The sequence below is a fragment of the Manacus vitellinus genome, unplaced genomic scaffold (genome assembly GCF_001715985.3).
Source record: "Manacus vitellinus isolate BGI_N305 unplaced genomic scaffold, ASM171598v3 scaffold_49_pilon, whole genome shotgun sequence".
Classification (NCBI taxonomy): domain Eukaryota; kingdom Metazoa; phylum Chordata; class Aves; order Passeriformes; family Pipridae; genus Manacus; species Manacus vitellinus.
In genome coordinates this window covers 2,001,549-2,013,881 of record NW_021940603.1, presented here as the reverse complement: position 1 = coordinate 2,013,881, position 12,333 = coordinate 2,001,549, and positions in this window count along the sequence as shown.

Genomic DNA, 12,333 nt, shown 5'->3' with positions numbered 1-12,333 from the left:
CTTTTAAAAACCCAAACTCCAGACCAAATTTCTAATTGCATTCTTTCAAAGGCCACACAGTAGTGTTAAGCTCTGTAGTAATGCACTCAGAAAGGACCTGAAAGCCTGTGCCTAGAACAGCATCTCTCACCTCAGTCTCGGCTGTGCTGAGCAAGGAGTTGTGATTTGTGCCTCTACGGAAAACATTCGATTTACATCTTATTGGAGCTATCTGGAGAGGAAAAATAATGTTGTGGAGACCAGGAAATTTCTTAAAGTGCTTTACCTGGAGGTCAGTGGAATTTCATTTATAAAAGATGAATGCATGCATTTTGATGCTAAAATTGTGATGACTTACAAAGTTTGATATTACTGTACTTTTCTGTGGACAGTGATTTTTTTGAAGTGGTGAACATATTTTCCAAGAATATCATAGACATTTGTAACATGTATGTTTGTGCCAATAAATCTTGTTTTAAGAAGCTGGTTTTCGTATCATTCTGTTCCCAATACACCCAGATTAGGGACAGTTAAGCAGCTTCAGCTTTCATTCCCTCTCTATGTTATGTGCTAGAGGCTTCTGGAAATGAAGATTTTCTAATTCACACTGAGTTTTTATATGTTCGGTCTAATAGAAAAGAAAAAATACACTTCTGTTGTATAAACAATAGTGAACTCTGTCCAAAACTGTACAACCACCATGGAATTGTGAAGAGGAGCAGGTGGAAGCATGTGTTTAGTGCATTTCACCTTATTCTTCATTTTCTCAGTGGTAACATGTTTTCCTTTTAACAGGGCACAGTTACCTCAGGGAGCTCAATGCCATGAAATCCTGTTAGTTCACCAGTTTGGTGTACATTGGACAATAAGGATTTTCTGTGAGAGGAAAACAGACTCTCTTGCAGGGTTATCTTCTGCCTTAACTTGAAGCAGCTGGTGCTGGCCACTTGTGTATGGATTAATGGGGCAGGGTAACTGTTGCCAAGGTTATTCCTAATGAGTAATTAAATCCTTTGAAGGGACAAGACTTGGAAGCTGCTTTTCTCCCCCTGCTAGTGCCTACACCCACATTTTAAAATGCATCAGCATCACAGTAACTCTCAGGTAGCTGCACTGTCATGCATATGGGGCATTATTCAACAGCTCTTCCAATTTTGTTGCAAATGATTACAGAACACATAAAAGGCACAGTATTGTTTCTCCTCACCCAAACACACAAAAACCAGGTAATGTCAAGATGCCTTCTTGTATGACAGTGCTTTATTAGCAAAATTATAGATTTTACCTTGGTAACTCAGTGCACGTGGCAATAAATTGGGGACACTTTGAGTCTGTAAGGAGGAGCTGGGACAAAGCAATCACTGATTTCATACAGTGCATATTCTGATCTATGTGAAATAGCAAATAAGGACGAAATGAGAGAGTGAATTAGGTGGACTGGTGCATGTGAACCTGATATTGAAGAACAAAGGGAACTGATCAAAGCCAAAATGAGGCTTATTAAGAGAACACAATGGGCTAATTCTCCATTAGCACTCTTACAGTCAGGTTGTGTAGTTAGCTCAGTTTTATTGAAACAAAACATCCCAATTTCTGACTTGAACTCACAAAGAATTCTAGCAAATGATAAAACAGTGTGAAAATGAAATTATGTGTGAAGTAATGGAGCAAATAAAATGGACATGGTGTAATCAGTAAGATTATATGGAAAATCTAATGTATTTTTCATTCTGGTCAGATAGATTTGCATAATTCATAGAAGTTCAGGGAGCAAAAGGAAGAACTCTTTCTTAGGGGTTATTAAGTTACGTGGGGTGAAGAGCCCTGGGACTTGGATGTACTCTGGAAAGTCAACAGAAGATAGTTCAAAGACAAAACAACCCTTGAAATGACTGCCCGTATACTTTGCTTTGTGAGCTGAAGTACTTGGAGATAAGTGAATGAATAAGACACTTTTAAGTGCTCCTGACAGTTCTAAAATTCAAAAAAAAAATAATCTCATATGACTAAAGATGGTCAGAACTGCAATCTGAGATGAAAAGCTGGTAATCTTGAGACTGCTTAGAGCTCTATATGAGAGAGAGTGAGGCAGTGGTGGTAACTATTGTAGAGCCAAACCATCTTTTTTTTGCTTTCCTGAGTGATTCAAATTTAGGGGAACATAATCTTGTAACACCACCTGTGGTTTGGGCAGCTACCATCCAAAGCTCTTACCATGCATGATGTGGTAGACATATTAAATGCATTTTACTATGGGAATTTTCCGGCACCAAAAGCACTAAGTTATTGCACTTTTAAGGCAGCTTTTAGGATGATTCTGCAGAAATAACACCTTTGCCTTCTCCCTTATCATCTGAACAGTCTAATTATAATTTAACAGATGTTAACTGACTGCTTTACAAAGGCAAGTAAAGCCTGGCATTTCTACTTTCTGTTGGCCATAATGCAGATTTACTCTGTTGAATGCAGTCAGTGAGTTTGATAATTTGACTTCTAGTACTTATCTAATAACTGGCAGGTAGTTATTTTTACTAGAAGATGTACAATACAACATCAAGTTATTTACATATTCTCTGGCTTAGCCTAGAAAACACCTGCTCCGTAGTCCAGCTTCACCAGGGACTGGAAACACTTCCCAATACCACAGAGTGCAAGCTTCTGTGATATAATCAGTAGTAACCCATGACAGTGCACTGAAAGAGCTGGCTAGATCAGAGGTGTTGCCAGCATCATGCAGCCCTGCACCAATACAGGCTTTGTTAAACTTCCTTCCTAATGATCCAAGAAAGCTACAACAAAAAGCCAGGCTTTCTGATTTTAGCTGTCCAGCAGTGCAGCCACCTGCCTGCTGCAGTGCCCTGAAGTGACTCTCTACCAGGCTCGGGAGGCATCGGGTCAGCCAGGCTTATGGCCACCCCTTGGTGCCCAGCCTGGGCAGTGTCACACAGTGTCACACAGCAGCATTGGGCTGTGACAGCATGGGCACTGTCAGTCACCTGCCAGTGAATTTATCTGACAAATGATGCCAACATAAACTAATAGGGTCAGACTCCACCTCAAATGCAAATTAAATTTGGTCACAGTTTATCTGATTAAACTGCATTGTCCATCCCTTGGGTTAGCCATCCTACTGTACTGGCATTCTTTTAACAGTTTTTTAGACCTCTTTTTCATCTCCTGTACATCAGTTACTTCAGTCCAGGCTTCAAATTTCTCAAGTGTTTTCAAACTTAACAGCATTTGTCTTTGTGAATTTGGCATTGTCTCATTCTTTCTCTCTGCTTCATCCCACTTGTTCTCTCTTTCATGATGCTGAATGAAATATTGTTCTCCCTCTTGTCTACTTCTCAAGTAATTTTTTAACTCTTAAGTTCCCCACTTGCTCTGTGGAAAAAAGTAATCAGAAGATTTGTGTCTAGCCATAATGGTTGCACACTTTGGCTACACCATCAAGGTATTTGCATTATCCTGATGCTTCCAGGGCTGCTTCCTACACATTGACATTCTCTGGTTTGGTTTTGCTCAGGTTGGACTGATTATGTTGTCTCATTTGTCATTAATAAAATCTTTCAGCTCTTCTTTAAAAACAAGTATATAATATAAATGCACCTTTGTCTACAAATGAAAGGCTTTAAGTTTCTTATGTGTTTAGGTCTGTCTTGTACTCTTGCAAGCATCAGATAATGCTGCATCAATGTGGAGAAGCACCTGTTGATCCCTTCATAGAATATCTCTTGAGTCAGGAGCCAGTGTGAAGCATGTTGCCTGCAGCTGTCTGTACAAAGGCTCCCTGTGTCATGTGCAGCATGGGAATGACCTCAGCAGCTGAATAGAGCTACTGAACCAGTTACAGATGTAGTCTGACAGTCACAGAACAAACATGACTCACTTAAGAACATTCCTTACCTTCCTTTTTAATAACTGGTTTCTCCAAAGTCAGTAAACTAGAACTGAAGGGAGAACAAAGAGTTCTTCAGTCAGCTCTGCAGGGTTCTCACACACCCCTTGCTGCTCCTCAGGAGCACGTTTGAAACAACAGTCCCACCACAATTACATCTTCTCTGATGGTGCCCAAATTCACAGTGTAATCACCTCCAGCTGCAGATACCGACATGCCACTACTATGGAATACTATACAGTAGTGCAATAGTAATGCCAATACTAATGAGTGAACTGCGCTATGTCCTGATTTCAAACCAAAAAGCTTTAAAAATACTAAATATTCATGTGCTGCAGAGAACATCATCCATGGTTATGATAATAACAGTGTTGAGATGAGAACAAGGTTCTGAAAATAAGGAGATTTGTGTCTAGTTAGGCCATCAAGGCTAGGTAGTATAACTTCACACACAAGCATGCTCAACTTTCACACTCAGTTTTCTTAACAAGGGAAATTAATTCCTGCTATGCCTTTGCTTCTCCACCTTGCAGTATACTTTATTTGTAAGATACTTTTGGTATTATAAAGTTTATAACTCCACCCATGCCACAGACAACAAAAAAATCTTGATTATATAAGTGGAACTGAGGCTTTATCTCAGATAAATCCATTACAGCATGCAAATAGCAACATAGTTTTTTGTGTGTGCAATACACTAGTCATACTGGTCTTCTCCTATTGCTTCAGTGTGATTGTAGTGGAGTGATACTACAGTATCAACTCTGTGGTATCCTAAGTTGGAAACAATGGAGTGCATTCATCTCACTAGCAGTGGCTGTGTCTGGAGGGCACAGTGCAATTCTGAAGTGTATTTGGTTAGTGGTCCTCTTACACAATTCATTGTACTGTAATCCAACATGTGGCTGAGGAAAAAGTTTTTTCAAGCAGATTTGACTTCTTTAAGTGATAATTGCATTAAGTCAGTGTGAAGTGCAAGATGCTCCATCTCCACATGCCAGGTGTGGTGTAACGGCCCCATGATGTGTTAAGTGCCATGTCTCTGGTTTTGAGCACTGATTTGTATTTCTGAAGGACCTTAGTCCGAGCTCTAATGATCAAGTGTGCAGTGAGGTAATAGTTTACAGCTAGTGACACAATGTGCTTTAATTGCATTTTAGAGCTTGAGAAGAGGAGATGTTGTCTCAGTAGAAAGTCAGTGTATGACAAGAAAAGTTGATTCACTGGTTATTAGGTTCCAGTGAAGTGTAAAATCTGTCATTTTAAAAACATTCCCTTTTTTGGTTTGCTTTTTGAAGCGCCTTGAAGAGTAGCACACGCATCCTCTCTGATTAGGCCAAAACACAGCTGAAGCAGATTAGCCCAGTCTTTAAATACAAGCTGTTAAGTTTAGTCATAACACATGTTGCTTTTAGCACTCCTCTTAACACAAGTTAGGTAATTCTTGATAGGGAATCCCAGATAGGATCATATGCAAACTAACATAGTAAAGGTATAAAGTTCTCCTGCAAAGGGAAATTATCCTGGCACCACCAGTTAGGAGGATACCAGCGACAAGGAACTGCAGTGGAGACCAGCCTGCCCAAACCTGCCATGTGCTCCCAGCTGGAGGCTCTGCCAGAACAGGATCAATGATTCAGCACTACTGACTTGGCTCTTCGGGTGGGCTCTGCATCTGCTCTGAGCTCTACACCTGTCCAGGGAGTTTCCACTGCTCTGAAGCTGGCTTGAATATGCCTTCATAGGCTGTACCTACAATCAGGTGTACTCTAAGGCTGCCCCAAGTCACTGTTTTCCCTGCACTGTATTCATTTAAAAAGAGCAAGAATGCTATTACTGCATGAGAGCAGCATTACTGCATTTCTTCAGCAGTAAATGAAGCCAGCAAAAGCTGTGAGTGTTGTTACCAACAACAGCTGGTTGGTAATGCGCAGTGAAAGAGCAGGGCTGGGGAAACAAAATAATAATTGTAAATTACCCATATCAATAAAAGGGCTGAAAGGCAGCTGGATATGTTTTTCAGACCCACTAGAAAGAAAGAGCTCCTGATGCTTATTTAGTTTTTCACCCAGACCCAAGAAAACCATGAATGCTACAGCATTTTCATAAATGCCTGCAGGAGGCATATCTCACAGCTCTGCTTTTTTGGCAAGGTAAGATTTCTTTCAATCTTTTTGTCTTGCTCTAACTACCCCTTTTTTCGCAAATATAGTTCCTTTGCTTTCCTGTAGCAGAGTGCTTTAAGGTGACACCAGTCTTTTCTCTAATGAGCAATAATTAGCTAATATAGCTTAAGATTCCTTCTTCCTTTTTATGACTTTCAATCTTTCTCCTTTAAGGAATGTAAGGGTTAGTTTTGATTTGTTTGGGTTTTTTTTTCTATTCACTGGCTTAAACTGCTTAACTTTTTATTTTTATTGTGTAGCTACACAACAGAAGCATTGAATTTCAGAGTTCTACTGCTAATGGAGTATCACATGTTACAAATGGATAGAATATGTCTCATTATGGCAATGAGTTCTAGTGTTCTAGTGGGTTTCTGTGTAATAAAGGCTCATGTGATCACTTTGATTTTTGTCTGCTTGTTTGTCTCTCCTCCTTCACATGGCAATTTTAAATTTACTGGCTGGTGTCTACAAATGTGACAGATAGGAAGAAGTCCCAAGGATATTTCAGCCACATAATTTTCAAGTAGTTTTACACCTGGTAAACCAGGTAGGTGAGGAAAGTCTGCCTAGAGCTACACTGAGGAAAGGGCTGTAGATAAGCTTGTACCAACTAAACACCAGATAATCCACAAAGATGTGAAATATTTCTGCCCTCTTTGTTTCAGTTACTGTCTCCTTTTGAGCAAGTTGCCAAAGCTCTTTATATGAAAGGGATTTATCCAAACAGAACTTGTATCAATCCTTCACTCCTTGGTTCTATGTATCAATGACAGTGTGCCAACTGAGCTCTCCTTTCTCTTTTTCTTCTCATTTATTAGAATTAAACCTGAAGAATTTCTGATTGCTTAACATAAACTTCTATTTAGTGACACAATCTGTAAAACTTTATTTACTGAAGTCTCTTGAATTGGCTTAGTCTACAAGGGGCTTCTGCAGTGCCTGAAAGGCTTATTAAAATCCATACTTTGTTTTTGGTAGTGTGGCCAGGTATGTCAGGCTTCTCTTCCTGAAGCAAACTCAGCCAGTCAGTGCTACCCTCTCCTGAAAACAAAACCAAGCTTCCGCTGACTTCAGTAGCAGCAGTGTTCAGTTCCAAACAGCTGAAGTGTGAACTAACGCCGGAAAACTAACTGACACAGAGCAGTAATGGGAAACTCAGTCTGAAAATGAAGTGGTTTTAATTAAGAGACACTCTTCAAAATTATACAGAAAGACGCTCTTTCCCATTTAAAATTTGGCTCTTCCTTCCTCAACAACTATAAATCACTGATCTGTGATAGTATTCTTAGTGGAAGGAATGCCTGATTGTCTGGCTTAAGTTAGGCCTGTGACTGATGGGGAGGGCTGTAGGTGTGTTGGAACTGATTCTAGCTAGTTTCCTACTTAGCATCCAATTTCTTCAAATGTTTCTGTTATAATCTCTTAATATTATAATCTGTTTCTTAAAAATGATAACAAAGTAAGGAATAAGGGTGCCTCTAGATTCCTAATAGCTCAGAGCAGCAGCGTGACTGTCACACAGTGATTGGGAGTTTGCCTGTGAATGAGTCCAGCTCCAATCCCATGCCAAGACCTAATCCAACATTTTATGTAATGACTATCTAATAAAAATTGCATAAATGCTCACTAGTGGGAAAGTCAGTACCCAGATCTTGTCTCTCAGTCCTTATTTTGTTTTTAAAGGAAGGTACAACTCTTACTCTGTTTTTGTAAGAGATTGTTAATACTTCACTCTACAGAAGTGAGTCTACAAGGAGATCATAAATACAATGGGAGTCAGTAAACTGACTCTGGTCAGCAAAGGCAGGGTTTAAATCAACACCAGGAGTGTGCATTAGGAACCAGTGGTTGTGGGGAGTCAAGGGTTGGGTTACACTGTGTTACAAGCCCAGCACCATCTCATAGGCCTTATGTGTCTGTTAAGGATTTTGGGTGTCTCAAGGGCATCTGGTGTGTATGGCCACATTTAATCCAGAAAGTACTGTGCCTTAGGTATTAAAATCTGTGGAAATGTTCTGCTGTCTCATTGCCTTTAAAAGAGCTTTCCCATGCTCTGTCCATGCCATGCCTGGACTCGGGAGTGTATTTTCTCACCAAGGGATCAGATTCAGCTTACAGGCAGGGAACTAACTCAGGAAGCTTTCTGAGAGATTAACAAATTGAACTGGTTCACTGAGGGGCCAAGTAAGTAGCAGAGTGAGTAAAAGGAGTGGCCAGGGCCACATAACCACGAGTACTTGGTGGCAGGGACGGGGTGAAGAGCAGTGATGCCAAGCCCTTGATGAAAGCGAAATGTCAGATCAGCTCAGAGCCCCTGTGAAAGCTGTCGCTGGCATATGAGTCTGGGTGGTTGTGAATGGTGAACCCCAATCTGATGTAGTTACTTTCTTTCACAGCAGAAGAGGATGTATAAATCCAACACAGTAGGCAGGAATGAGGCTGCACTTTTCTGCTTGCCATCTCTTATTAGCTCTCTAATGCTAGTCTAATGACATGCAAATTTCATTTTAAGTGCCTAACTCTGTAATTTGATGTTCCTGTTGGTCTTGGATCCTCGCTCCAACCCAAAATGTGTTCTTTGATCCTGTTTTGGTTTGGCTTTTGTGCTCCCACAGCTGTGATGTAATCCAACCAAAAACTTCTTTCATGGGATATTTTCAGTCAAATCAGTTTCCCAACTTGGCTGACCGTGCAGTTGCATAATCTCTGATTTTTAACTCAGTGGAGGTGGTAGGACTGTTCCTTTCAGTGGATGTGTAAAGTCACCTTGGGTAGACTGTGAAATCACAAACTACGACTCTCTGAGTTATGCAGGAAGCTTAAAACTCCTTTTCATCACTGTGGATTCAATTTCAAGCTCTCTTCATTCAGCCTCCTGTGAGTCTGACTGCAGAAAGCAAGTTGCTAATGGAAACTAAACAGCAGGATCTCAGATCTGGAGTGCTCTGAACTGTTTGCTTCTAAAATCACCTTAATGGTCTTGGGGATCTGCACATGCACTTACAGGGGTAAGATACACCCTTGCCATCTGTATCCTTCTAAAAGAACAATTCAGGGTCCTCTATGTGTCACTTTTCAAGATATTGGGAACTTAAAATTACACTGCATTTGCCAAGAGAAACTGGATTTAATAAAGATAATTAGAAAACAGTACAAATAGGGAGAGAATGAAAAACTACATTCCCCAGAACTTTTTAGGAAGGGTTTTCTATATCTAGGGACAACCAGACACTTCTGCAAAGGACTTCTGAGCTGCAGCACATTTCAGGAACTTGCTGTTTGAGCTGGAGTTCTTTATCATGTTTCTTATTTTCCTTTACATTTTAATCAAAGAGTTTTCAAGACTGTATCATGTTATGCTATCTTTATATTTGTTACAGTTTGTTCCTACTCTATAATGATTTTAGCAAAACCTGTCCATATATTCACTGGTAATGAGGAAAGTTGGTTTTTTCCTTCCCTCATCCTTCCCTCTGTCTACACAGAGAGTAACAGTGACGCCTTTTGCTCATTAGCAAAAAAGCCTTTCCGGATCTTTGCAAGAATCAATGACTGTTAACGTCACTGTAAATGGTGAGTAATTAGACTTAGGAAATGAAGGATTAGATGTGGGCTCCAGCTGTAAATTATTGATTTTTTTAAAAATTATTTTTAACAATATACAGTTCTGTCAGTGCTGTGGTATAACTTGGAACAGGTAACTTCTACAAGTGGATAGGGAAGCATAGTTACTTGAAAAAAAGGAACTCTATTTCTTTAACAGTAGCTAATCCAAGCAAGCAATCCTCAGGTAGTTTTTCAGGAAGTCTCAATTTCCACCACCCCCCCAAAATGTAGATAATGTCAATATGTTGCTGCTTATCAGAACTGAATGAAATACTTTCCTTAAGCAAAAATTCTACTTTTTGAAGTATGCTGGGAAAAGGTTCAGCATTTTGTGTGTGTGGGGATAAAGATCTGGTCATATAAGTGTGAGAATCAGTGGGATTCCATAAAAAAAACTCATACAGACCGGCATTTGCCTGGCCAGACCGCATGAGGGAGCCGGGCAGCGTTTAAAGCGGGACAGGGCCCCACTTCACTGCCCCAGAGCCGCTCCTGTGAGCGCCAGTGTGGGACCTGGTGTGCCACACGATGAAACAGTCACATAGAAAGGGCTTGCCTACTATATGAATGATTTGTTCTCCCCACGGTCCGAGAGTTACAACTGAAAACACACACAAAAATAAACAAAGCCGGGAAAAAACGCCACAAGCATTTTAATGTTTTTGTTACAACCTTTGTGTTCTTTAGAACAGTTTGTGTATGCGTACACAAACATATTTTACTCCTGCTCTATTAAAACCCCTATGTTATAGCTACTTACCAGACAGAGTGACCTTCAAAACAAACCCATTTTTATCCTGTAGCATTTTGCAACCATTTTATTTTGCTTTGTTTCTTAGCAGATGAGTCAATGGTTATATTCACTCCTTTAGAAATCATGTGCCTGCCTCCTTGTTATTTCAGATTGGTGGGGTCTGTAATAACTCGTATCTATACACATGACTGCAATGTCCAGAAAATTGGCACAATAGAAAAATTTGAACTGAACTGGTTCAATACGCACAATCACTTTTTTAGTAATACTGCTTTCTCTGCTTTTAGTAAATCAAATATAAAGATATAACTGCTAAAAGGTGGCATGAATAGAACTTAAAAATGCTTCCCATAAGCTTGACTAAAATAACTGTTTAGTATCCCTTTAAAATAAGCAGAACTCAAGTAATGCCTCTTGTAGTTACTAGGATGGAAAAGGTACTGGCTATTTCTGGTGGTGGTGATTACTGCTCTCCTGGCAGAACTGGGATGCTCTGCTGCAGTGATGAATGTGTGTCCTGGAACTCACTCATCTCTAGCACAGTGCCATAGTTTGCCACCCTCCTCATGTTTGCATTTTGACAGGGTGGAGGCAGAGGGGGCCTCAAAGTTTTGCCTTGCTTGAAGTGCCTTTGAGTCTGTGGTAAGAGGTGTAGCCCTTAGCACACAGCCAGAGAGGGATATTTTTGGCACATGACATGAAAAGCAACATCCCATGGAAACCAAGAATGTCATTCTACATCCTCCAAGCCTAAAGCAGAGAACTTATATAAAGATGATGAAATTTTGGATGTGAAGGCCTAACAGCAACAGGTTGACCAAACTATACTGAGAGTACCTAATTAGGATTAGTCTTAAAATTAGATTCCTCAGACAAGCAGAAACTAAGAATGGTATCCTGGTAATCTGACTTGTGCAGTGCAACAAATCCAGTTGCAGAATCTGGTCCTAATGCTTCCGCCCACCCCCTCTCCTTCCCAGCAGTTAAATACTGCACAGTCCTTTACTCACAGGCTGTTTCTGTAACAGGCACAGCTTAAATATCTATGTACCTAATGGACTTATCCTTAACACCACAGTGAGGGAGGCGGCATTAACCTCATTTTGCAGATAAACAATGGAAGCCCTCATGGCTTCCCTGCATTACATCCTATGGAGCAACTGCGTGTATGCAGCGAGTGTAAAATGCTGTTACACGACACTGAGGTATTGGCACCCAGACTGATAGAGCTTTGGCACGTCCTCTGTTCCTTCTTTGCACAGCCACGTACCACTAAGGAGACAGAGCGAGTTCAGAATATGTGTAAGTTAACACTGACTGCTCTGCTCAGCCTGGGAAGATGTGGAGACTCGAACAGAGCTGGACTGTTCAGCAGTGGGTACCTCACTGCTGACCTGTAATGACTCAGACCTCAGGTGCTCTCTCACCACAGTGTAGGATGGACGGTCCAGGGGCCTGAGGAAAACCTGGCTCACTGATGTATGAGAATTTTTTTTTTTTTATTATTCTTTTCTGCTGTAAGATGGGAAATAATTTCTGAGAGTTTTGCCTGAACAGAAGGGGGTAATATTTATTTTTATTTTTTTTTTAATAAATATGAAAAACTGTTTTTTAAACATTTGGAATGGAAAGTAATCAAATGGTGAAGTGTACTGTATCAGGAACTAGTTTTCCACAAGAGAACGGCACATACCTTTAACACTCTGGAAACACTTAGTTTAACCATTGTTGTAGCTATTCAAACCGATGCCGGCTGGCTCCCGCCGGAGACCGGCAGCCCTGCGCTCTCCTGCGCTGCACTTTGCTTTGTGACCCGGCGCCTCCTGAACAATGCGCGGGGGCAGTTTCGAAACTTCTCAGGGAGTGCACCCAGCGCGGGCGGCGGCACCAGGAAACGGGATACAGGCGCTGCTGCCTTATGTAAGCGA